General features: G+C 44.6%; 1 protein-coding gene, 1 non-coding gene and 1 pseudogene across 2 annotated transcripts in view; 2 read left to right on the forward strand and 1 right to left on the reverse strand.

Annotated features, from left to right (window-relative positions):
- The window catches only part of LOC139253843 (probable G-protein coupled receptor 139), a 95,916-nt gene that overhangs the window by 49,370 nt on the left and 22,685 nt on the right, over positions 1-23,861 (forward strand). The gene's annotated exons all lie outside the window — the stretch shown is intronic.
- On the reverse strand, positions 287-8,359 carry LOC139253838 (probable G-protein coupled receptor 139; annotated as a pseudogene).
- trnak-uuu (transfer RNA lysine (anticodon UUU)) lies at positions 14,727-14,799 on the forward strand. Its single transcript has one exon. It is a non-coding gene; the product is annotated as a tRNA-Lys (tRNA).

Consider the following 23,861-nt stretch of genomic DNA (forward strand, 5'->3'; position numbering starts at 1 on the left):
TGAACTAATGGTCTAATGTATAAAAAAATGGCACAAGGCTCCCATTGCCAATATACCCCTGGATACCGAGCTCAGCCCCTGACTGTCTGAGGCATCAATCCGCTCTTGGGTAACGTGCTGCCCTGGGGGAACACATGTCTGCAAGGACCCTATTATGATATTAACTTACTGTTAACATTCAAACAGCTTGAGATATGTTTCATAAAATATAAATTACATAAAGCCGACAGTGAAATTAACAGAATATGACATAACAATATATGATATGAGAAAATATGAAACCTTCTCATCGAATTAACTTGAGCATCATTGTGAAAGGATATGTGACTACATTCCTCAAATCCTCTCTGAATTTCTTCTGGGTCACTGCGTAAATAAAAGTGTTCGTGCAGCAACTCAGGAGCTGGAGCATGAAGCTGATTTCCGATACAAACGTGGGCAGAGAAACAGAGTATCCCAAGTCATCCAATCGTCTCAAGATAGAACAGACCATGAACACCACCCATAACAGTATGAAATTCCCCGATATAACAAACAGTACAATCATCGATTTCCTTCGGTTCTCCATCTCTGGGTCAGTGGGGCTCTCGCCACTGCTCCGACCCCGGAGTCTACTGCGGGCTCTGCTGGACACTAAAATGTGTCTGACTGTTAAAGCATTGAACAGTAGAATCAAAATAAATAGAATAAAAGGTGTAAAATGTAATGCATTAATTCAACGATAGTCCAGACCAGCGAACAAGATACACCAATTGTCACACTGCAAAACCATGGACTGTTGGACAACCAATATTCACTTGTATACAGAAAATACCAGAAAATGTTCCGCAGACAGCTCAGCACTGTCACTGTTCCTAGAACCACAGTCGCTGTTTGCTCCGTGCAATATTTCAATTTCAGCTTCTGACAACAAATGGCCACAAATCGATCGAAGGTGAACGTGACCGTGAACCAGACAGAACAATCTGTGGCTACATAAAGCAGGATAGCATGGATATTACACATTCTAACGTGCAACAGAAAAAGAAATTGATCCCGATAAACAATAGAAATCTGCCTCAGTATCAGATCGATGATCACGACCAGTAGATCCACCGCTGCCATGGCCACCAGGTAGTGAGTGACACATTTGGAGAGACCGCACTTTCCCCGAGACAGAATCACAATCGTCACCACGTTAACTGTGAGCAAGAGGAAAATAGGGACATTATTCACAAACAGCGGATACATACCGTAGTTTGCTGTGTTTCCAAAGACATGACGGAGTCGGATCTATAACAGGGATAATATCGTTCTTCACAATAACATGAGATGCACCAAGAATTTTGCTGCTTGGCATTTCATCAAGTGATGGAACCATTTCATATTATCGGTGATGGAGATCGTGGAGATTTGTAATCAGAGGAATCGGTAAATTATCGCAAAATACGAGACACAATGGGACCAAATGAAACACGGTTCAAACCAGAACCTGATTTTGGAACAAACCCTAAAATAATGAATGGAGAAGTGTGAGCTTCACCGACATGTGAGCCAGCGGGAGAATGAAATGGGGGTATTTGCAGGATTGAATTGCAGAGTGTACGAGTTAGTTGTTGGAGTGATACAGCTGAACTTACTGTCCCGAGGTGGGGATGGGATAGAAGAGGCCTGGCAGTAAGAGGAATGGGACAATTGATGGTGCCCTTAGGATGGGATTGAAAGCTAACAACACCCACTCTCTGTGCTCATAGATCGACAATGGTCATTGGTTCAAGGCATTGAACGCACCTGTACAATGTCACAACCCAAACCTGGCTATCAAATGTTTGTAATTTACGCAATAGCATCATAGGAGTTACTGGATGAATAAAAATACTACAGTTCATCTAATTTACCTTGTAGCTTCCGGGTTGTCACACAATGTAATGATGTTTGCGTCGTTGTCTAATCAGAGAAATCAATCGCTGCCAACAGTGTACAATCGAGCCAGGCATGAGTGGAAGAGAAGCCCCCTGGTGGCGAGCATTGGGAAGTACAGATCCAACGTCATGTGTCCCCTCTCAGCAGCTACTTTTACCACATGACATGTCTCCAATTACAACTGCAGCAACAAGGTATTTATATCTCGTCTTTAACACAGTGAAGCTTTCCAAGGTGCTCCGCAGGTGTATTATAATACAAAAATTAATGCCCAGACACATAAGGATAAAGTGCAGCAGACGACCAAAGCTTAGTAAAAAAGGTCGGTTTGAAGGAGCGTCTTAAAGGTGGAAATCGAGGAAGAGAGACAGAGTGGGTTCGGCAGTGAATTCCAGAGCATAGGGCCCAGGTAACAGAAGGCACGGCCACCAATGTTTGAGCGATTAAAATCAGGGATGCTCAAGAGTGCAGAATTAGAGGAGCGCACATATCTTGGGGGGTTGTCGGACTGGGGAAGTTTACAGAGATAGGGTGGGGCGAAGCCTTGCATGGATTTAACAGCAATATTTTGAAATAGAGGCGTTACTTAATGGGGAGACAATGTAGGTCAGCAAGTACAGGGGGATGGGTGAACTTGGTACGAGTTCTGACAGGGCAGCCGAGTTTTGGATCAGCTCAAATTTACATCGGGTAGAATGTGGCTGGGCAGGGGTACATTGGAACGGTCAATTCTACAGGTAACAAAGGAATGAGTGAGGGTTTCAGCAGCAGTTGAGCTGAGGCAGGAGTGGAGACGGGCGATATTATGGAGGTGGAAAAAAGCAGTATTAGTTATGGAACGGTATATGTTCAGAAGCTCATCTCAGGGTCACATATACCAGCAAGGTTGCAAACATTGTGATTGAGCCTCAGACAGAAGGTGGGGAGAGTGATGGTGTAAGTGGCTGGAGAACGCAGTTTGTGGCAGGGACCAAAGGCAACAGCTTCCCAATATTTTATGGGAGAAATTGTCTGCTCATCCAGAACTGGATGTCGGACCACAGTCTGAAAATTTAGATTCTTTGTAGGGGTAAAGGGAAGTGGTGGTGACTTCGAGCTGGGGAAACTGACGCTGTGTTTTCGGATGATATCGCCAAGGGGTAGCATGCAGATGAGAAATAGGAGGCGGCCAAGGATAAATCCATGGAGGACACCAGATGTAACAATGCGGGAGTGGGAAGAGAAGCCTTTGCAGCTGATTCTTTGGCTAAGATTCGAAAGATAAGAATGAACAAGCTGAGTGCAGTCCCCCCCAGCTGGATGACTTTGGAGTGGCGTTGAAGGAGAATGGAGTGGTCAGCAGTGTGAAAGAATGCAGATATGTCAAGAAGGACGAGGAGGGATAGCTTATCTTTGTCACAGTCATGTAGGATGACATTTCTGACCATGATAAGCTGTTTCGGTAATGTGGCATGGGCAGAAACCTGAGTGGACAGAATCGAACATGGAGGTGGGAAAGATGCACACGGATTTGCGAGGCGACAACACATTCAAAGACATTGGCGAGGAAAGGGCGGATGGACACGGGGCGGCAGTTTCCAAGGACAGAGTGGTCAAGCGGTTTGCTTTTTTGAGGCGAGGGTTGATCACAGCAGGTTTGAAGGAGAGGGGGATAGAGCGCGAGGAGAGAGATCCATTAACTGTGTCCATTAACATGGGAGGCAGGAAGGAATGTTGGGTGGTAAGCAGTTTGGTGGTAATAGGGTCGAGGGAGCAAGAAGTGATACATGAACAATTTCAGCACAGATAAGTCATGAGGGCAGATTGGAGAGAAAGTGGAAACATATGCAAGTCCCGGGCTAGGGCAGGGCGATCCTTAGAGGAAGTTTGTCACGGTGGCCTAGGGGAAGGAAGCAAAGTGGCAGAGGCAGCTGATTGGATGGTCTCAATCTTAGAAACAAAGAAGTGCATGAGCGCCTAATATTGTTGTGGGAGGTGAGGATGAAGGAGACTGGGGAGAGGGTTTAAGAAGATGGTTAGCACTAGACAATGGAAGCCGGGTTGATCTTTGCATTCCAGAATGATTCTGGAGTAGGGAGCAATTTTGTCAGACAGGAGCAGGACCCAATAATACATTATTATTGGCGGTGAATAGCTAAACCAGTTGTCCGCCATATCCGTTTAAGTCTGTGTCTCTTGGACTTGAGGGAGTGAAGTTGGGTACTGCACCAGGGGGAACAGCCAGTGTGAGAGAGAGACTGATTGTTTTAATCGGGACTTGGCCAACAAATGTGGTGGTGAGGGTGTAGTTGAGCAGATCGGTAGCTGCAGAAATATCGTGGTGAATGGAGGGCCGAAGGCTGGACAGTTGGGATCTCGTAAGTGCAGTTGTAAGAGAGTCGGGAGAGAGAGTGTTCCAGGGCGGTCAAAGAAGGACGTAGGGTTAGTGTGGGGCTAGGGGAAAGACACAGATACTCTATCCTGGAAAGGTAATTTTTGAAGCATATTTATCGAACTTACCTCTGAATGAGTCAACTCTCACTGCTTCCACCATCTCCCCAGCGAGCCTGTCGCATATACATTTAAAATTACAACTAGTTTACATCATCTCATGTAGAAATATTGTTCCACATTTGTGCTCCTAATAAAAATGTTCAATTCTGAATTAATGTTTATTTTGGATATTAGATGTGATTCCAATTCTGATGCTTTGCCCTTGGATTCCCGATGGATTAACATTCGAGGAGCCGAGTAACTGACATCCTATGCTCTTCTGAAGGAAACAACATGTCGGGCTCAGGGGAAAGGGTGGGGAGTGGGAATAGCTGAAGTGCCCGTGCAAAGATCTGGCACAGGCGAGACTGGCCGCATGTCCTCCTTCTGTGCTGTAACCATTCTCTGATTCTACACTCGGCAATTGTAAATTCATGTTCACACGTCATGTACTGCACCAAGAATACAACGGCGGAGAATGTCCCCTTAATATCATTCATTTTACCCCACAATTTCTCAATTACCTTACAGGTTACAGTTGGAACAATGCTGCTCTTACTGTAAATAGTGGAATAATATGATTCAAACTATAATCGCCCAGATTTTGCGGTCAGTGCTCACCGCTGTCCTCGAACAATGCTGCCCACAAAGATCCAGTGATTCCTGTGGCATCAATATCACCCCGCTGATAGTAACTTGCATTTGAGGGCAAGTATAGGGGATCTCCAGACTCCAGCAACAGTGATGACATGAAGCTGGCTCAGCAGCCAATCACATTGAACAATTCACAGATTGCAAATTGGGAAGTAAAATACACTGATTATCCTTCACGTTTTAATTATTTTACAGAGAGCGAAATAAATATTGGGACATTTACAGGAATAATGCAGAAACTAAAATAATATAAGGAAACATGTTTTTTCAGTTATAAATAACCACGGAATTTTTATCATTGTGGAAGATTTTGACATAACGTCGGTATAAAATTAGATGTTTAGTGCCAGGACGACGGTTCAGCAGTAATTAGAATGTAATACACCATCAAAAACACAGTTACGTCTCTTTCAACAAAGCTTGACTATTTCCGGGGCTTTTAAGAGAGATATAACAGAAAAAAGTTTAATTTCTGTCAGCGAGTTGAATTGATTGCCGGCTGTGGGGAGTTTAACAGCGAGTCCTGGGGAGGAACAGGAAATGATTGGCAGCAACTCCTCGATTTCCGCCTGTAACTGCGCATGTGCTTACTCCGGACATTGCTCTCAGATTCACAGTTGTAATGATGGCAAATGCTGAGAGCAAATCCCAGGCCATTACTCCAAAACTGGGTTTCAGAAGTGAGAATCGTAGAATCGTAGAATGGTAGAGCACAGAAGGTGGCCAATCGGTGCATCGGATCTGTGCCGGCAAATATTTCCATTCTATTCAAACACTGTGACTCTTGGTCTTTTCCTCAAGTGGTGTGAGTGCACTCGGCTTTTAATTCAAAAATGAATAAATCACAATCCAATAACGAATGGTGTCACTAACAAAACACTACGCTGCAATGACTATACATTCGATCAGCGATATGATGAACTGTATCAGGCAGGCACGGGATTCAATTGATAAAGCGGATTCAGTCTCAGTAATGAAGCCATTAAATGTGCTGCATAATAATAAACCGGGATCAAAATCGGAACTGTAATTTAACTATTCAGAAACAGTGACATAACTTAATACGGGAAATGATGGAAAGTGCGGCAGCTGAATCAGATTGTATTATCAATGCTTCTGTCAGTTAACTGTTCTGACTGATTTGTACAATTAAATAACCAACTGTATAATGCAGAAATTGTCTAATTTGTGTGAGATCATGGAACAGTTTCTCAGCCGAAACTCGGACTCAGAATTTACAACAAAGTATCCCCTTTAAAGTGAGAGAATAAGTAGTATGGCTGGTCCCATCGCCTGACAGAAGAGTCAGATCTAAATACGACTGCTGAAATGGAACTAATAATGACAAATGATAGACACAGCAATCATTGAACTGCTAGCAATGAATGGGAGTTCACATCAGTGCAGCATGGACCATAATCAAACACACACAGGAGCGATTCACAAAACAACAGAGAGGCAGGAGAAAGGAAGGAAGAAAGAGTACTGAAGGAAGTGGTCCTAGAAATAGTGGATGCATTGGTGGTCATTTTCCAACGGTCTATCGACTCTGGATCAGTTCCTATGGACTGGAGCGGAGCTAATGTAACACCACTTTCTAAAAAAGGAGGGAGAGAGAAAACAGGTCATTATAGACCGGTAAGCCTGACATCAGTCGTGGGGAAAATGTTGGAATCAATCATTAAGGACGAAATAGCAACGCATCTGGAAAGCAGTGATAGGATCGGTCCAAGTCAGCTTGGATTAATGATTAATGACGAATCTTCTGGAATTTTTTGAGGAAGTAACTAGCAGAGTGGACAAGGGAGAACCAGTGGATGTGGTGTATTTGGACTTTCAAAAGACTTTTCACAAGGTCCCACCCAAGAGATTGGTGTGCAAAATCAAAGATCATGGTATTGGGGGTAATGCACTGATGTGGATAGAGAACTCGTTGGCAGACAGGAAGCAGAGAGTAGGGATAAACGGGTCCTTTTCAGAATGGCAGGCAGTGACGAATGGAGTGCCGCAGGGCTCAGTGCTGGGACCCCAGCTCATTACAATATACATCAACGATTTAGATGAAGGAATTGAGTGTAATATCTCCATGTTTGCAGATGACACTAAACTGGGTGGCGGTGTGAGCTGTGAGGGGGATGCTTAAAGGCTGCAGGGTGACTTGGACAGGTTAGGTGAGTGGGAAAATGCATGGCAGATGCAGTATAATTTGGATAAATGTGAGGTTATCCACTTTGGGGGTAAAAACACGAAGGCAGAATATTATCTGAATGGCAGCAGATTAGGAAAAGGGGAGATGCAATGAGACCTGGGTGTCATGGTTCATCAGTCATTGAAAGTTGGCATGCAGGTACAGCAGGCGGTGAAGAAGGCAAATGGTATGTTGGCCCTCATAGCTAGGGGATTTTAGTACAGGACAGGAAGGTCTTACTGCAGTTGTACAGGGTCTTGGTGAAGCCTCAACTGGAATATTGTCTTCAATTTTGGTCTCCTAACCTAAGGAAGGACGTTCTTGCTATTGAGGGAGTGCAGCGAAGGTTCTGCAGACTGATTCCCGGGATGGCTGGACTGACATATGAGGAGAGACAAGATCAACTGGGCCTTTATACACTGGAGTTTAGAAGGATGAGAGGGGATCTCATAGAAACATATAAGATTCTGACGGGACTGGGCAGGTTAGATGCGGGAAGAATGGTCCCGATGTTGGGGAAGTCCAGAACCAGGGGACACAATCTTCGGATAAGGGGTAGGACATTTAGCATTGAGATGAGGAGAAACTTGTTCACTCAGAGAGTTGTTAACCTGTGGAATTATGTATCGCAGAGAGTTGTTGAGGCCAGTTCATTGGATATATTCAAGATGGAGTTAGATATGGCCCTTATGGCTAAAGGGATCAAGGGATATGGGGAGAAAGCAGGAAAGGGTACTGAGGGAATGATCAGCCATGATCTCATTGAATGGCGGTGCAAACTCGAAGGGCCGAATGGCCTACTCCTGCATCTATTTTCTATGTTTCTGTGTTTCTATGAATGAATGAATGAATGAATTGCCGGAGTGCAGCACCTTTCATGACCACAGGATGCCCCAAAGTGTTTTCAGACATCGATGCATTTTTAAAGTTTATTCGTTGCTATACTGCAAGGAAAGTAATTGAATAAAAAGCTGGACACAGGGACTAAGAAGCCATTTACTGTTAATCTCGGGTTATTGAAATACCGGCTGAAAGGAGGAACATACCAGGGACACCCACTGCAGCCAGCAGAGGATCATAAATCTTTTGGACATCAAAAATTGCCCATAGAATCTGGAGCTTGATGAGAAAACCAAGAGACATTTTCCCTTGCGATTAGAATCGATGAATCGATGGTTGGTATTAACGCTGGGAGCAATTCACCGATTGAGACAATGAGAAGGTTCCTCTTATTTATAGGCGAGAGAATCTATCCAGTTATAACATCGCCCCTGCTGACTGGGTTTAGTTGCAGTTACTGAACAAACAGATGATATCAACAACTTTCACAGCAAGACTTTTAATAACATGAGCACAATTCCCAATCAGATAAAGCCCAGAAGACCCGGAGACAAAAGTCTCACATTCCTAAAAGAATGACATAATTTCCTTTTCTTAAAAAACTTATAAGGAAATACTGGGAAAGGTAGAATCATAGAAAGTTACAGTACAGAGAGCAGCCATTGGGCCCACCGTGTCTATGTGGGCTGAAAAGAAGCTCTCCAGCCTAATCCCACTTTCCAGCTCTTGGCCCGTAGCCGTGTCAGTTACAGCACTTCTCGTGCATAACCAAACACTTTGTAAATACGATGCGGCTTTCTGCATTTACTACCATTCAGGCAGTGACCTCCAAACCCACACTAGTGTTTGGGTTCAGAAGTGTTCTTCACTAATCCTCTCTAATCCTTCAAATCTTTATTTAATTCTCTCCCGCTTGGTAATTTCCATCTCTGCTGAGGGAATAAGTTCCATCCTAACCCACTCTATCTGGGCCCCACATCATTTCATGCACCGCAATCAAATCTCCCCCTCCGCATTCTCTGTTCCCAGTAAACAACCGCAGGCTATCCAATCTTGACTCATGGCTAAAATTGTCCGGTCCTGGCAACATCCTCGTGAATCTCCCTTCTACCCTTTGCAGTTCAATTAACATTTCCTGTGATTTGGTGACCAGAACAGTGCTCAGTACTCTCGCTTTGGCCTAACGACAGTTTTAAACAGTTCAACCACAATAGAAAGATAGAAACATAGGAAATAGGTGCAGGTGCAGGCCCTTCGAGCCTTCACCACCATCCAATATGATCATGGCTGATCATGCAACTTCAGTTCCCCATTCCTGCTTTCTCTCCACACCACTTGATCCCTTTAGCCGTAACGGCCGCATCTAACTCCCTTTTGAACACATCTAACGAACTGGCCTCAACAACTTTCTGTGGTGGAGAATTCTATAGGTTCACAATTCTCTAAGTGAAGAAGTCTCTCCTCATCTCAGTCCTAACTGGCTTACCCCTTATCCTTAGATTGTGTCTCCTAGTTCTGGACTTCCCCAACATTGGGAATATTCTTCCTGCATCTAACCTGTCCAATCCCATCCGAATTTTATATGTTTCTATGAGATCCCCTCTCATTCTTCTAAATTCCAGTGAATATAAGCCTCGTCGATCCAGTCTGAAGTCTCTGGAATAGGCACACGTTAATTGTTTCCCCATCTCCCTCCTGCCATCTCGGGAATCAGTCCGGTGAACCTTCGCTGCACTCTCTCAACAGCCCTTCATCAGATTAGGAGATCAAAGGTGTATTAGGAGATCAAAGGTGTGTCCTCACAAAGGCCCTGTACAACTGCAGTAAGACCTCCCTGCTGCTATACTCAAATCCTCTCGCTCTGAAGGCCAACATGCCATTTAACTTCTTCACTGCCTGCTATACCTGCATGCCAACTTTCAATGACTGATGTTCCATGACACCCAGGTCTCATTGCACCTCCCCTTTTCCTAATCTTTCACAATCCAGGTAATATTCTGCCTTCCTGTTTTTGCCACCAAAGTGGATAACCTCACATTTATCCACATTATACTGCATCTGCCATGCATTTGCCGACTCACCTAACCTGTCCAATTCACCCTGCCGCCTCTTAGTTTCCTCCTCACAGCTCACACTGCCACCCAGCTTAGTGTCATCTGCAAACTTGGAGATATTACATTCAATTCCTTCGTCTAAATTCTTAATGCATATTTTAAAGAGCTGGGGTCCCAGAACTAAACCTTGCGATACCCCACTAGTCACTGCCTGCCATTTTGAAAAGAACCTGTTTATTCCTGCTCTTTGCTTCCTGTCTGCCAACCAGTTCTCTATCCACGTCAATACATTACCCCAATACCATTTATTTAATTTTGCACATCAATCTCTTGTGTGGGACCTTGTCAAAAGCTGTTTGAAAGTCCACATCCAAATCCACTAGTTCTTCTTTGTCCACTCTAAAGGTTACATCCTCAAAAAATTCTCGAAGATTTGTCAAGCATGATTTCCAGTTCATAAATCCATGCTGACTTGGATGGATCCTGTCACTGCCTTCCCGATGCGCTGCTATTACATCTTTAATAATTGATTCCAGCATTTTCCCCACTACCGATGTCAGGCTAACCAGTCTATAATTCCGTTTTCTCTCTCCCTCCTTTCTTAAAAAGTGGGGTTATATCAGCTACCCTCTAATCCATAGGAACTGATCCAGAGTCTATAGAATGTTGGAAAATGATCATCAATGCATCCACTATTTCTAGGGCCACTTCCTTAAGTACTCTGGGTGCAGACTATCAGGCCCTGGGGATTTATTGGCCTTCAATCGCATTGATTTTGCTAACACAATTTCCTGACTAATAAGGATTTCCTTCAGTTCCTCCTTCTCGCAAGACGCTCGGTCCTCTAGTATTTCCGGAAGGTTATATGTGTCTTCCTTCATGAAGACGGAACCAAAGTATTTGTTCAATTGGTCTGCCATTTCCTTGTTCTCCATTATAAATTCACATTATTCTGATTGCAAGGGACATAGAAACATAGAATCACAGAAACATTGAAAATAGGTGCAGGAGTAGGCCATCCGGCCCTTCGAGCCTACACCACCATTCAATAAGATCATGGCTGATCATTTCTCAATACCCCTTGATCCCTTTAGCCACAAGGGCCATATCTAACTCCGTCTTGACTTCACAAATTTTTTCGCTTCACATATCTATAGAAGCTTTTGCAGTCAGTTTTTATGTTCCCAGCAAGCTTCCTCTCATACTTTTATTTTCCCCTTCCTAATTAAATCCTTGTCCTCCTCTGCGGAATTCTAAATTTCTCTCAGTTCTCAGGTTTGCTGCTTTTTCTGGCCAACTTATAAGCCCCTTCCGTGGATTTAACACTATTCCTAATTTCCCTTGTTAGTCACGGTTGAGCCACCTTCTCCATTTTATTTTTACTCCAGACAGGGATGTACAATTGTTGAAATTCATCCATGTGATCTTTAAATGTTTGCCATTGTCTATCCACTGTCAACTCTTTAAGTATCATTCGCCAGTCTATTCTAGCCAATTCATGCCTCATACCATCGAAGTTACCTTTCCTTAAGTTCAGGACCTGAGTCTCTGAATTAACTGTGTCACTCTCCATCTTAATAAAAATTCTACCATATTATGATCACTCTTCCCCAAGGGGCCTCGCACAACAAGATTGTTAATTAGTCCTTTCTCATAACACATCACCCAGTCGAGGATGGCCAGCCCTCGAGTTGGTTCCTCGACATATTAATCTAGAAAACCATCTCTAATACACTCCACGAAATGATCCTCCACCGTATTTCTACCAGTTTGGTTTGCCCAATCTATATGCAGATTAAAGTCGCCCATGATTGCACGCATCCCTAATTTCTTGTTTGATGCTGTCCCCAACCGCACTACTGCTGTTTGCTGGTCTGTACACAACTCCCACTCGCGTTTTCTGCCCTTTGGTATTCCGTAGCTCTACCTATACAGATTCCACATCATCCAAGTTAATGTCCTTCCTTACGACTGCATTAATTTCCTCTTTAACCAGCAACGCTACCCCACCTCCTTTTCCTTTCTGTCTATCCTTCCTGAATATTGAATACCTCTGGATGTTGAGCTCCCAACCTTGATCAACCTGGAATCATGTCTCCATAATCTCAATTATATCATATTCATTAATAGCTGCCTGCGCAGTTAATTCGCCCACCTTATTACGAATACTCCTCGCATTGAGGCACAGAGCCTTCAGGTTATCGTTTTAACACACTTTGTCTCTTTAGACTTTTACTGTGATGTAGCCCTTTTTGATTTTTGTCTTGGGTTTCTCTGTCCTCCACTTTTACTTTTCTTCTTTCTATCTTTTGCTTCTGCCCCATTTTACTTCCCTCTGTCTCCCTCCAAAGGTTCCCATCTCCCTGCCATATTAGTTTAAACTCTTCCCAATAGCACTATCAAAAACTGCCCCTAGGACATTGGTTCCAATCCTGCCCAGGTGCAGACTGTCTGGTTTGTACTGGTCCTACCTCCCCCAGAACCAGCTCCAATGTCCTAGGAATTTGAATCCCTCTCTTCTGCACCACTCCTCAAGCCACGTATTCATCTGAGCTATCCTGCAATTCCTACTCTGACTAGCACATGGCACTGGTAGCAATCGTGACATTACTACCTTTGATGTCCTACTCTTTAATTTAACTCCTAGATCCCTAAACTGAGCTTGTAGGACCTCATCCCATGTTTTGTCTATATCGTGGGTACCTATATGCACCACGACAGCTGGCTGTTCACCCTGCCCCTCCAGAATGCTCTTTGGCTGCTCCAAGACATACTTGACTTTTGCACCAGGGAGGCAACATACCATCCTGGAATCTCGTTGGCGCCCGCAGAAACGCCTAACTATTCCCCTTACAATAGAATTCCCTATCACTATAGCTCTCCCACTCTTTTTCCTGCCCTCCTGTGCAGCAGAGCCAACCCTGGTGTCATGGATGGCTGCTGCTGCCTTTCCCTGATGAGTCATCTCCCCCAACAGTACCCAAGGTGGTGTATCTCTTTTGGAGGGAGATGGCTGCAGGGGACACCTGCAGTACCTTCCTTCCACTGCTCTTCCTTTTGGTCATCCATTCCCTATCTGCCTGAGTAACCTTTACCTGTGGTATGACCAACTCACTAAACGTACTATTCACGACTTCCTCAGCATCGCGGATGCTCCAGAGTGAATCCATGTGCAGCTCCAGTGCCACAATGTGGTCTGTCAGGAGCTGCAGCTGGATACACTCCCTGCACATGCAGTCGTCAGGGATGCTGTAAGCGTCGCTGTCTTCCCACATAGCTCGGGTGGAGCATGACACAGGTCTGGCCTCTCCTGCCATGAATGAACCCTTAAATTAGTTAATTTTTCAACAATGACAAGGTTTCATACTGCTAAGAACAAGAAGAAAGAAAAACGAAAGACTACTCAACCAGCCAATCACTTGCCCTCTTAGTTGTGACGTCACCCTTCGATTACTTTAAACTTCTTTCTTACTTTTGATCCTGCACCAGCTGTAGCTCGCTGCTCGCTGCTCCTCCTCCAGCTACACCTCCGACTGCCGCCGATCCCCGACTCCTGCTGGGCCTTTATAGGGCCCTGCTCGCTCCACCTTCCTGCCGCTCGAACGCCCAGATAACTGGAGACCAGCTCTGCTGCACGGATCTGGTGTGCACACATATTGCAGTGTGGGCTGGCCCGTGCTGCCCCTGGGCCCCTGGCCCTGAACTCACACCGACCCTGGAACCCGATCACATCCCTCCACAGGCTCTCGCTGCTCCTGCTGTACCTGCCCACGCTCCAATCACCGACCTGGACTTTGATGACATCACTCTTCGCTGCCGTCGCCCTCCTGCACCACCTCGCGCTGTACCTTGCCGTGGTACACCACCACGCTGCTCCCAGGCCGCCGCTCACCGCTCCTTTTATGGCCCCGACCTGCCACTGGTGTTCTCACGCAGGTCGGGGCCTCCACGCAGCTCCCAGCAAATCCAGTTACACGCCGTGTCACCGCACAATTCTCAGCTGTGATTGTAAGCTGACGATATTTAAAGCTATCACAGAGTCTGTAAGCAGTGTTCCCTGGTAGTTTAGTGGTTAGGATTTGGTGCTCTCACTGCTGTGGTCTGGGTTTGATTCTCGGTCACAGAAAGCATTTTTACAGAGCAAATTGACAAAAATAATTGAAGTCTGTGAGATACTGAATAATTGTTTCAATCATCATTAATCCACCCACATGTGTTGCACACTGAAGGAAATACAAATAAGTGACTGTCAAATTTTAATACATTTTTATACAACCGTAGAATCAGCAGAAAAACAGGATATTCAGCCCATAGTACCTAATAAATAGCCCATAGTACAAGAGTAAGGAAGTCTTGCTACAATTGTACAGGGCTCTGGTGAGACCACACCTGGAGTACTGTGCACAGTTTTGGTCTCCTTATCTGAGGAAGGATATATTTGCCTGGGAGGTGGTGCAACAGAGGTTCACCAGATTGATTCCTGGGATGTGAGGACTGTCCTATGATGAGAGATTGTGTAGAATATGCCAATACTCTCTGGAGTTCAGAAGAAAGAGAGGTGATCTCATTGAAACGGACAATATTCTGAAGGGGATTGATAGAGTAAATGTTGAGAAGCCCGGCTAGCTCAGTTGGTAAAGCATGAGACTTTTAATCTCAGGGTCGTGGGTTCGAGCCCCACGTTGGGTGATTAATTTTCCTTAAATCTTATGTTGTCTTCACGGGAAAACATTATTAATGAGCCCATAATCTTCTTTTGCACAATGAAAGAAATGCGAACTGAGGGAGAGTTGATAATTTAATCATTTGTTCTGTGCTCTGCATAAGAACACAAGAACCAGGAGCAGGAGTCGGACATTTGGCCCTTCGAACCTGCCTTCTTTTGCACTGAAACAACTTATAACCGTGTTTTTAAATTAGCAGTGCCAGATATTTCGAGGGCACCTTTCAATACTTCACAAAACCATTGCTTTCGCGACAGCCACCCGGGATCGAGGCTGTTTCTGAAGTAACTTTGATATTACCGTTTGGAATTGAAGTGGAATAATTTTATGAAGTTAGATGGATGTCCCAATGCACTTCAGAGTGGTGTCAAAACAAATGAGTTTGTAATTAAATACAATTAATGGTAGGAGGGGGTTTTAAACGCATGCCTCAAGAGGAAACTGCAACCTGAATGCAGCGCCTTAGACCGCTCGGCCATCCTGACTGGTGAATGCGCCAGTTGCAAGTTATTACTCTGGAAAGTTTCAGACCGGGCGCTTGTTCAGTGTTGCTGGAAGGCCTCAGTGACCGGGATATCCTCTCCTCCGGGGTTTTCCTGAGCGTGTGCTCGGTGTACGGGGAGCTTTGGCCCGGGTCCGAAGTAGCTTGCATCATGCGACAATGTGACCCGGACTGCTTTTGTTCAATTTTATCGCACACAAGTTTTTGTTTCAAAAACAATATTTCTGCCTGGGATCAAACTAAGGTCGTTTCGCATGTGAGATAAACGTGATAACCACTACACTACAGAAACTACTGCTTAGCTCAGTGCCCAGAGAGAAGTGTTCAGCAACAAGCTGAAATGCTCAATCCCTCTCTCTGCAATAAGTTCCTTTTACAAACATTTCTCTGAACGGAACTGCACCAAACAACAATGTTCTCCTTTCAATGTCATTAAGCTCCCCATTTTCCGCCTCTGCAATTTTCTGGACAAGGACAAGGACTGAAAGTGCTTTGCGATCAGAAAATTGTCGGAACCCCTGTGGTTAATGACAGGACTTTTGGTGGTTGATTTCCGTTCACACCTTGGAATTCAGGAGAACCTGTTTCGTGGTTTAAAGTTCGAGATAAACCAACGGGGCGGAGCCAACAGGAGCCTGGCAGCAATCAGTGACAGGAACATGCAACTTAAGCAGGCCCGGCTATCAACGTCATTGCCATCACCGAACCCCGCACCATCAACATCCTGGGGGTCACTATTGACCAGAAACCTGACGGCATCTGTGTGAATTGCTCTAAATCGATATTTAGCAGAGCCTAAAGAGGGGAAACTGACGCTGTGGATGAGAAAAGGCCAAGCCAAAGTGTAATATTGGAGATGATTTTGTTGTTTTTGAGAACTGTTTCAAAGACTTTGGTATGGTCAGTTCCATGGTGTAATGTTCAGCACTCTAGCCTCTGAATACAGTGATCCGAGTTCAAATCTTGTTGTCCCAGCTGCTGAAATTTTGAGACAAACAAATGAAAGACACCTGGTGCAGGTGGCCAGTTTTGTTGCCTTTGTCATTGATGCTTGATCTGCAAGTCTCGTTGTCAAATCGTGTGCTCAACCGTCAGTTACCTGTGTAAAACTCGAGTTCTCTCAAAATTCACAGATTCCCCCTCTGTACAAAGAAATTCTAAGGAAGGCTCATTTTGGAATCGCTTAAAATGAACTTTGGGATGTTAAAGGTTGCATGAGTCTGCAAGGGAAAAGGACTGCAAATGTTCCAGGGGAACAGTAATCTCTTAAAAGACCAGTCTTTGGGTATTGGAGCTGTCTGGGATATTCGAGCTAAAACAAATTGTATGCGGAACTCTGTAAACTCCAAAGCTCTGCTCCCGAGGAGACATTAACATAGCAACAATTGACCCAGAGATAGCCAGCGATAGCTCCAAGAATGAAACCCATCCACACATGCATAATGTTAATCACCTTCCGGCCTACATGGAAAACCCAGGCCTAGGCAGACAACGTAAACACCGAATATAATTCGTATAATTCCGATTCGAATTCAACCGATCGACACATCCTAAAACACGTTACCGTTAACGAGCCCGCCAAAATCCAACAAAGAATTACCAATCCAAAATTAAGACAAAGAATTGGGTTTGATTTGGCGCGCACATTCGCAAGGCTCTCAGGGTATAATTGAGGCCCTGTTTTACAGTGAAGTAGGCACCTTTGCTCCTACACCAGCTTCATATACTTCAGACCTGGCAGACTTCAAGATCAGCACACCAGCTTTCATTAACCTGGTATCTTCAGAACATTGACCAAGACAGCATCGCAAACAGATCAGCCATGTTCTTTTTGAATGGCGGAGCAGGCTCAAGGGGCTAGATGGCCTACTCCTGTTTCTAATTCTTATGTTATCTTATTTTTAACAACCAGGACACCAAGCATGCCGCGGCAGCAAGAGGCTCAAGAAACAACCAACAAGATATTACCAGCAACCAAATTGGCAATATTGAGCCACTGCAAACAACGACTTCCAAACTGAAGTCAACTCGACGAAAACCCGAATATTCGCAAGCTGTTTTCACTCTACAAGCTATCCCTGAGCAACCAACTGGTAAAACATTACCGAAAGGAACTTTACAACCCACTCCTACCAGAGCAAAGTGGATACTCACCCCATAAATCCAAAACACGCCCTACTGCATCAGCGGATTCCACCCAACTGAAGACTATGCAGTAAGAAATCTTCCACGATGTTCGGGGTTCGACAAGCAGAACCTACAGAGTCCAGCGAACCCTGAAACCGTGATCCACCGCTAACTGTCAATAAGAGGATTGCTGAGCATTATCCCCGTTGCCCTAGAGTTTAACCGAGTCAGATTTAGGTATTGGGAGGAGGGAGGTGTATTATTTACTGTAACCCCTTTTGCATGTGTAATAAAGTGTTCCTTATTCCAGAGATTGTATGTTTTGACATTGTAGTTATCTTTCCTGAATAGAATTAAAGTTTCTTTCACCAAACCAGTTGTCTCTTGCACTTTGTCACATCCCCAAAAAATCCAAAGTCTAGAACTCAGGGAATGGGAGCAATTCGAACCGCTCAGAAGGTCAGAGGTGAACGTGACCTCCGAGACCACCCCCTACACCTGTTACAAGTCAGCGGAGGAGAAATCAGTTTGTCGTCTAATGCTGCTTTTGCCTGCTCAGTGTGTGCTGAGATTATCTGTGCAATATGCAATCAGCAGGATGAATATGCACTCGACAAAACGTTGCATTTTCTTTTCATGCCAAGCATTTTACATTAATGCATTGCAATGCCAACGCACTTTTTACCTGGCAAGACTGAAGTACAAGCTGTGATGAACAGTGTGAAACAGAAACAGCTACTTGAGAACCCATAGCCTCGACGGCATCTGTGTGAATTGCTCTGCATCAATAATTAGCAGAGCGTAAAGAGGGGAAACTGACGGTGTGGATGTGAAAAGGCCGAGCCAAAGTGTAATGTTGGAGATGGTTTTGTTGTTTTGGGAAATGTTTCCAATTTTTTGCCATGGTTGGTTCCATGGTGTAATGGTCAGCACTTTGGATTCTGAATCCAGTGATTCAAGTTCAAATCTCGGTGGATCTGAATTCATGTTGTCCCAGCTGCTGAAAATTTGGGATCAACAAGTGAGAGACACCTGATGCTGGTGGCCAGTTTTGTTGCCTTTGTCAATGAGGCTTGATCAACAAATCGAGTTGTCAAATCGTGTGCTCAACCGACAGTTACCTGTTACAAATCTGTGGAGGAGAAATGAGTTTGTTGTCCAATGCTGCCTTTATCTGCGAAGCATAAAGAGGGAAAACTGACACATCCTGTGAAGATGCCCCACTTTCGAACATTCATTTGATAAATATTGTCTAAACTCACACTGATGATGCCGATGATTGCCCCCACAATGCCAACAGGGTGAAATCTGGTTCGAAGCAGTTGGCGGGCTCTGAGCAGCGGCAGGTTTCGTGTAAGCAGCTCTGCCCAAAAACGGCGCCATCTTGTTTACAGTACTTGCCGTGGAACTCTGACTCATCGATAATATCTGCCTCAAATTATCATCCGTCGTCATGCAAGCCTGGGCAGTCGCGATGGCCTTTTTCAAATCCAGCGTCTCTGCAGCCAACAGCTTCCTGAGGATCGCATCATGGCTGATGCCCAGCATGAAGACATCACGCAGCATGTCTTCCAGCATGTTCCTGAACTTACACGGCTCAGCAAGACGGCGCAGGTCGGCAATTAATCCCAACACATCCTCAGCCTCAGCACGAACATGTGTGTAGAAACGGTAGCGTGATATGATGATCTCCCCTCTGTGGCTTCAGATGGTTACCCACCAACGTACACAATTCTTCATGCACTTTTCCCACCGAAAGTATAGGCGAGAGAAGATTCTTTATGAGGACGTAAATTTTCAGACCACAAACGGTGAGGAGAACTGCCCTGTGCTTAACTGTGTAGGTCTCTGCCTCCATGCCGTTGGCCACAAAATACTGATCCAGGCGGTCGACAAAATCCGTCCAATCCTCACCCTTCACAAATCTCTCCAGGATTTCCAATGTGCCCGTTGTGCATGCGAAGGGTCTTAAATTACCTCGTCGCCAATTGTAATGACTCAAGAGTCTTGTTGCTGTAAACTCACTCAGGTGCAACCTGATCCATCTTTATTCCAGCCCGAGAGTGTCTGCGTGACAAAGACACCCAGCTTAGAAACAGATGACCAAGCACGCATGCCACATGTGTAAACCCCCATGACCTCCGACTGCAGCGCCCTCTGGTGTCTGGTGACCCTCAAGCATTAATATGTATCAACCCCTCGAGCCGATTCCTCCAGTCAATGAGATTGTGGCTGATCTGTGTCCTCACGCCTTGGCTCCATATCCTGTAATACCCTTGGCAAGAAAACCTTCATCTACCTCAGATTTAAAATAATTCATTGAGATAGCATCTGCTGCATTTTGTGGGAGAGAGCTCCTCACTTCTACCACCCTTTGAGTGAAGAAGTGTTTCCCAACGTTTCTCCCGAATGGCCAGATTGGGATTTTAAGGTTGTGTTCCCTTGTCTTAGAGTCCTCCGCCAGCGGAAAGTGTGTCTCTCCATCTACCCTTCAATTCCTTTCCAAGTCCAATACACCCAATGAAATCGCTCCCTAACCTGCTGTATTCCAAGGACCAGAAGCCTAGTTTATTTAATCTATCCTCACAGTTTAACACGGAGCCCTGGTAACATTCTCCACGTACAATATATCATTTCTAAGGTGCGGTGCCGAAAACTGTGCACAATACTGCAGATATGATGTAATCAGAGCTTTTTATAGTTTAGGAATACATTCTCTTCTTTATATTCCAGCACTGTAGATCTAAAGACGAAAATTATTTTAGCCTTTGTGAATATATATTGCACCTGACTACTATATTTTAGTGTATGTACATGGGCCCCGAAATCTACCCACGGCTCCCAGCTTTATACCACTCAAAAAATACTCGATCTATTTCTCTCAGGTTCAAAATGGATGAAGTCACGCTTGTGTGTTTTATAATCCATCTGCCACAGCCTTGTTCGCTCACTTAATCTATCAATGTATCTTTGTAATGTTGTGCCTATATCTACACTACTTACTATATCTACACGACTTACTTTGTACCATCGGCAAACTTAGATATTTGGCTCTCTGTAATGTTGTCCATGTCATTAATAAATAGAGTGTATAGTTGATCCTCCAGCACAGATCCTTGTGGGACACCACTAGTTCGACATTCCAATTTGAATATATTCACATTATCCCTACTCCCTGTCTTCGACCATCTAAACAATCTTCTAACCACTCCAATAATTTGCCTTCAATTTCACTCATTTTAGCTAACAGTCTCTTTTGTGGAATCTTGTGCATTTCGCAGCCACCGACTCCTTCCCTTTCCCTGCCACATGTCTGAGGCTGAACCAAACTGTTTGCAACCTTGGTGCAATATTGGACCCTGAGGTGAGCTTCTGACCACATATCCGTGGCATCACTAAGACTGCCTATTTCCAGCTCCATAACATCACCTGACCCTGCTCCTGCTTCAGGTCATCTGCTGCTGAAATCCTCATCCATGCATTTGTTACCTCTAGACTTGCCGTGGCTGGCTTCCACGGTGTACCTTATGTAAACGTGAGGTCATCCAAGACTCTGCTGCCCATGTCCTAACACAGAATAAGTCTCATTCACCCATCACCACTGTGCTCACTGACCGACACTGTTTCCTGCTTAAGCAATGCCTTGATTTAAAAATTATATTCCTTAATTTCTCAAACCCCTCCATGGTGGCGCTCCTCCCTATCTCTGTAATTTCCTCCAGCCCCACAACACCCCAAGATTTCTGCGCTCCCCATACTGGCCCCTTGAGCATCCCCGATTTTAACGGCAAATGTAACGGCCCTATTAAATAAAGGAGGAAGACAGAAAGCGGTAAACTATAGATCAGTTATGCTGGAGTCCAATAGTATCAGGCCATTTAGAGAATCATAATACAATCAAGCAGAGTCAGCATGGTTTTATAAAAGTGAAATCGTGTTTGACAAATTTGCTATAGAGTTCTTTGAGGATGCAACGAGCAGGGTGGTTAACGGGGAACAAGTAGATGTAATGTATTTGGATTTCCAGGGAACATGCGATAAGCTGCCACATAGAAGGTTACTGCACATGATAAGTGATCGGGGGTTGGGGGTCATATATTAGCATGGATAGACTATTGGCTAACTAACAAATAACAGAGAGGTGGCAAACTGTAACTGGAGGGGTGCCACAGAGATCAGTGTTTGTCCTCAATTATTTACCAGCTATATAAATGACTTTGATGAATGGACCGGGTGTACTGCAGCCAAAGTTGCTGAGGATACAAAGATAGTTGGGAAAAAAAGTTGTGAGGAGGATGCAAATAATATGCAAAACTATATAGATAGGTTAAGATCTGGGGGTTAATATGCATGGAAAAAACATAGCATGCAGGAAAGCAAATGGAATGTTAGTCTTTATTGCAAGGGGGATGGAGGATAAAAGTAGGGAAGTCCTGCTACAACTGTACAGGGCGTTGGTGAGACCACACCTGGAGTACTGCGTGCAGGTTGGTCTCCTTATTTAAGGAGGGATATATTGCATTGGAGGCATTTCAGTGGAGGTGCATGAGCTTGATTGCTGAGATGAAGGGGTTGCCTTATGAAGAAATATTGAGCTGATTGGGCATATACTCATTGGTGTTTGGAGGAATGAGATGTGATCTTACTGCAAATTATAACATTCTGAGGGGGCTTGACACGGATGATGCAGTTAGGACGTTTCCATTCGAGGGGGAATCTCGAACCCGGAGTCATAGTTCCAGAATAAGGGGTTGCCCATTTAAAATGGTAATGAGGATGAATTTATTCTCTCAGATGGTCATGAATCTTTGGAACTCTTGTACCCAGAGAGCTCTGGCGGGTGGGCCATTGAATATATTTAAGGTGGAGGTAGATGAATATTTGAATGATAACCAAGTCAAGGGATATGGAAAGTGGGCAGGGAAGTGGAATTGAGGCCAAGATCAGATCAGCCATGATACTATTTAATGGCGGAGTAGGCTCAAGGGGCAAAATTGCTCCGATTTCTTGTGTTCTCATGTATAAAGCCCGGCGTCCCATATGCTTTGCTAACTGCTTTATTAGCTTATCCAACACCTTCAAAGATTTGTGCACAAACACTCCCAGATCTGTCTGTTCTTGCTCCCCCTTTAAAATTGTACCATTGAGTTTGTACGGTCTCTTTTCATTCTTGCTACAACACATATCACCTTACAATTCTCTGCACTGAATTCCATCGGCCCTTTGTCCGCCCATGCCACCAGCCGGTCTGTGTCTTCTTGAAGTCTATTGCTACCTTCCTCACTTTTCGCCACGCTTCCAAGTTTCGTGCTTTCGGCAAATTGTAAACTTTCGCCCTGCACCCCCAAGTCCAATTCATTAATGTCTATCAAAGCCAGCAGTGGTCCGAGGACTGAACCTTGAACGTCACTGTACATCGTCCGCCAGTCCGAAACAGAGCCATTCACCACAACTCTCTGCTTGTTGTCCCTTTGCCAATAATGTATCCATGTTGCCCTTTTATCCCACGTCATTCAATGTTGTTAACACGTCTCGTATGTGGTACGTCATCAAACGGCAGCTCATGGTTATCATCTTGCTCAGTTAGTCACAAATTAAGGATATTCTTGTTTTATTTATCCGCGGAATGTGGGTGTCACTGTAAGTTGGGCATTTATTGCCCATCACGGATTGCCCTTTCGGAGGTGATGGTGAGCCACATTCTTGAACCTCTGCCGTCCGTGTGGTGAAGGTCCTCCCACAGTGCTGTTAGGGAGGGAGTTCCACGATTTTGACCCAGTGACAATAAAGGAATGCCAATATATTTCTAAGTCAGAATGGTGTGTGACTTGGGTGGGAACCTTGAGGTGCTGATATTGCTATGCACCTGCTGCCCTTGACCTTCTGGGTGTTAGAGGTGGCATATTTGGGAGGTGCTGTCGCAGAAACAAAATAGATGAATTACTAGTGCAAACAGAACTTAATAGATTTGATCTAACAGACATTACAGAGACATGGTTGCAAAGTGACCATGGTTGGGAACTAAATATTCCATGATATTTAAATTTTAGAAGAGATAGGCGAAATGAAAAAGGAGGAGGGATATCTGATAATGAAGACATTAGCGAAAGGATCTTAGCTCTAAAAACCAAGAAGTAGAATCAGTTTGGGTGGTGCACAGCAACAGCAAGAGGCAGAAGCCTTTGCTGGGAGTTGTTTATAGGACCTCGAACAGAAGTGGTAATGTAGGGCACAGTATAACTCCACAAAATTAGAGGTGCATATAACGAGGGTAATACAGAAACCCTGGGGGAGATTAACCGACATATAGGCTGAGCAAACCATACTTGCAATAATAGTGTGAAGGACGAATTCATGGAATGTGTACAAGATGGTTTTCAAAATCATAAGTTATGGCA

Source organism: Pristiophorus japonicus, unplaced genomic scaffold (genome assembly GCF_044704955.1).
Source record: "Pristiophorus japonicus isolate sPriJap1 unplaced genomic scaffold, sPriJap1.hap1 HAP1_SCAFFOLD_52, whole genome shotgun sequence".
In the NCBI taxonomy this organism is placed as follows: Eukaryota; Metazoa; Chordata; class Chondrichthyes; family Pristiophoridae; genus Pristiophorus; species Pristiophorus japonicus.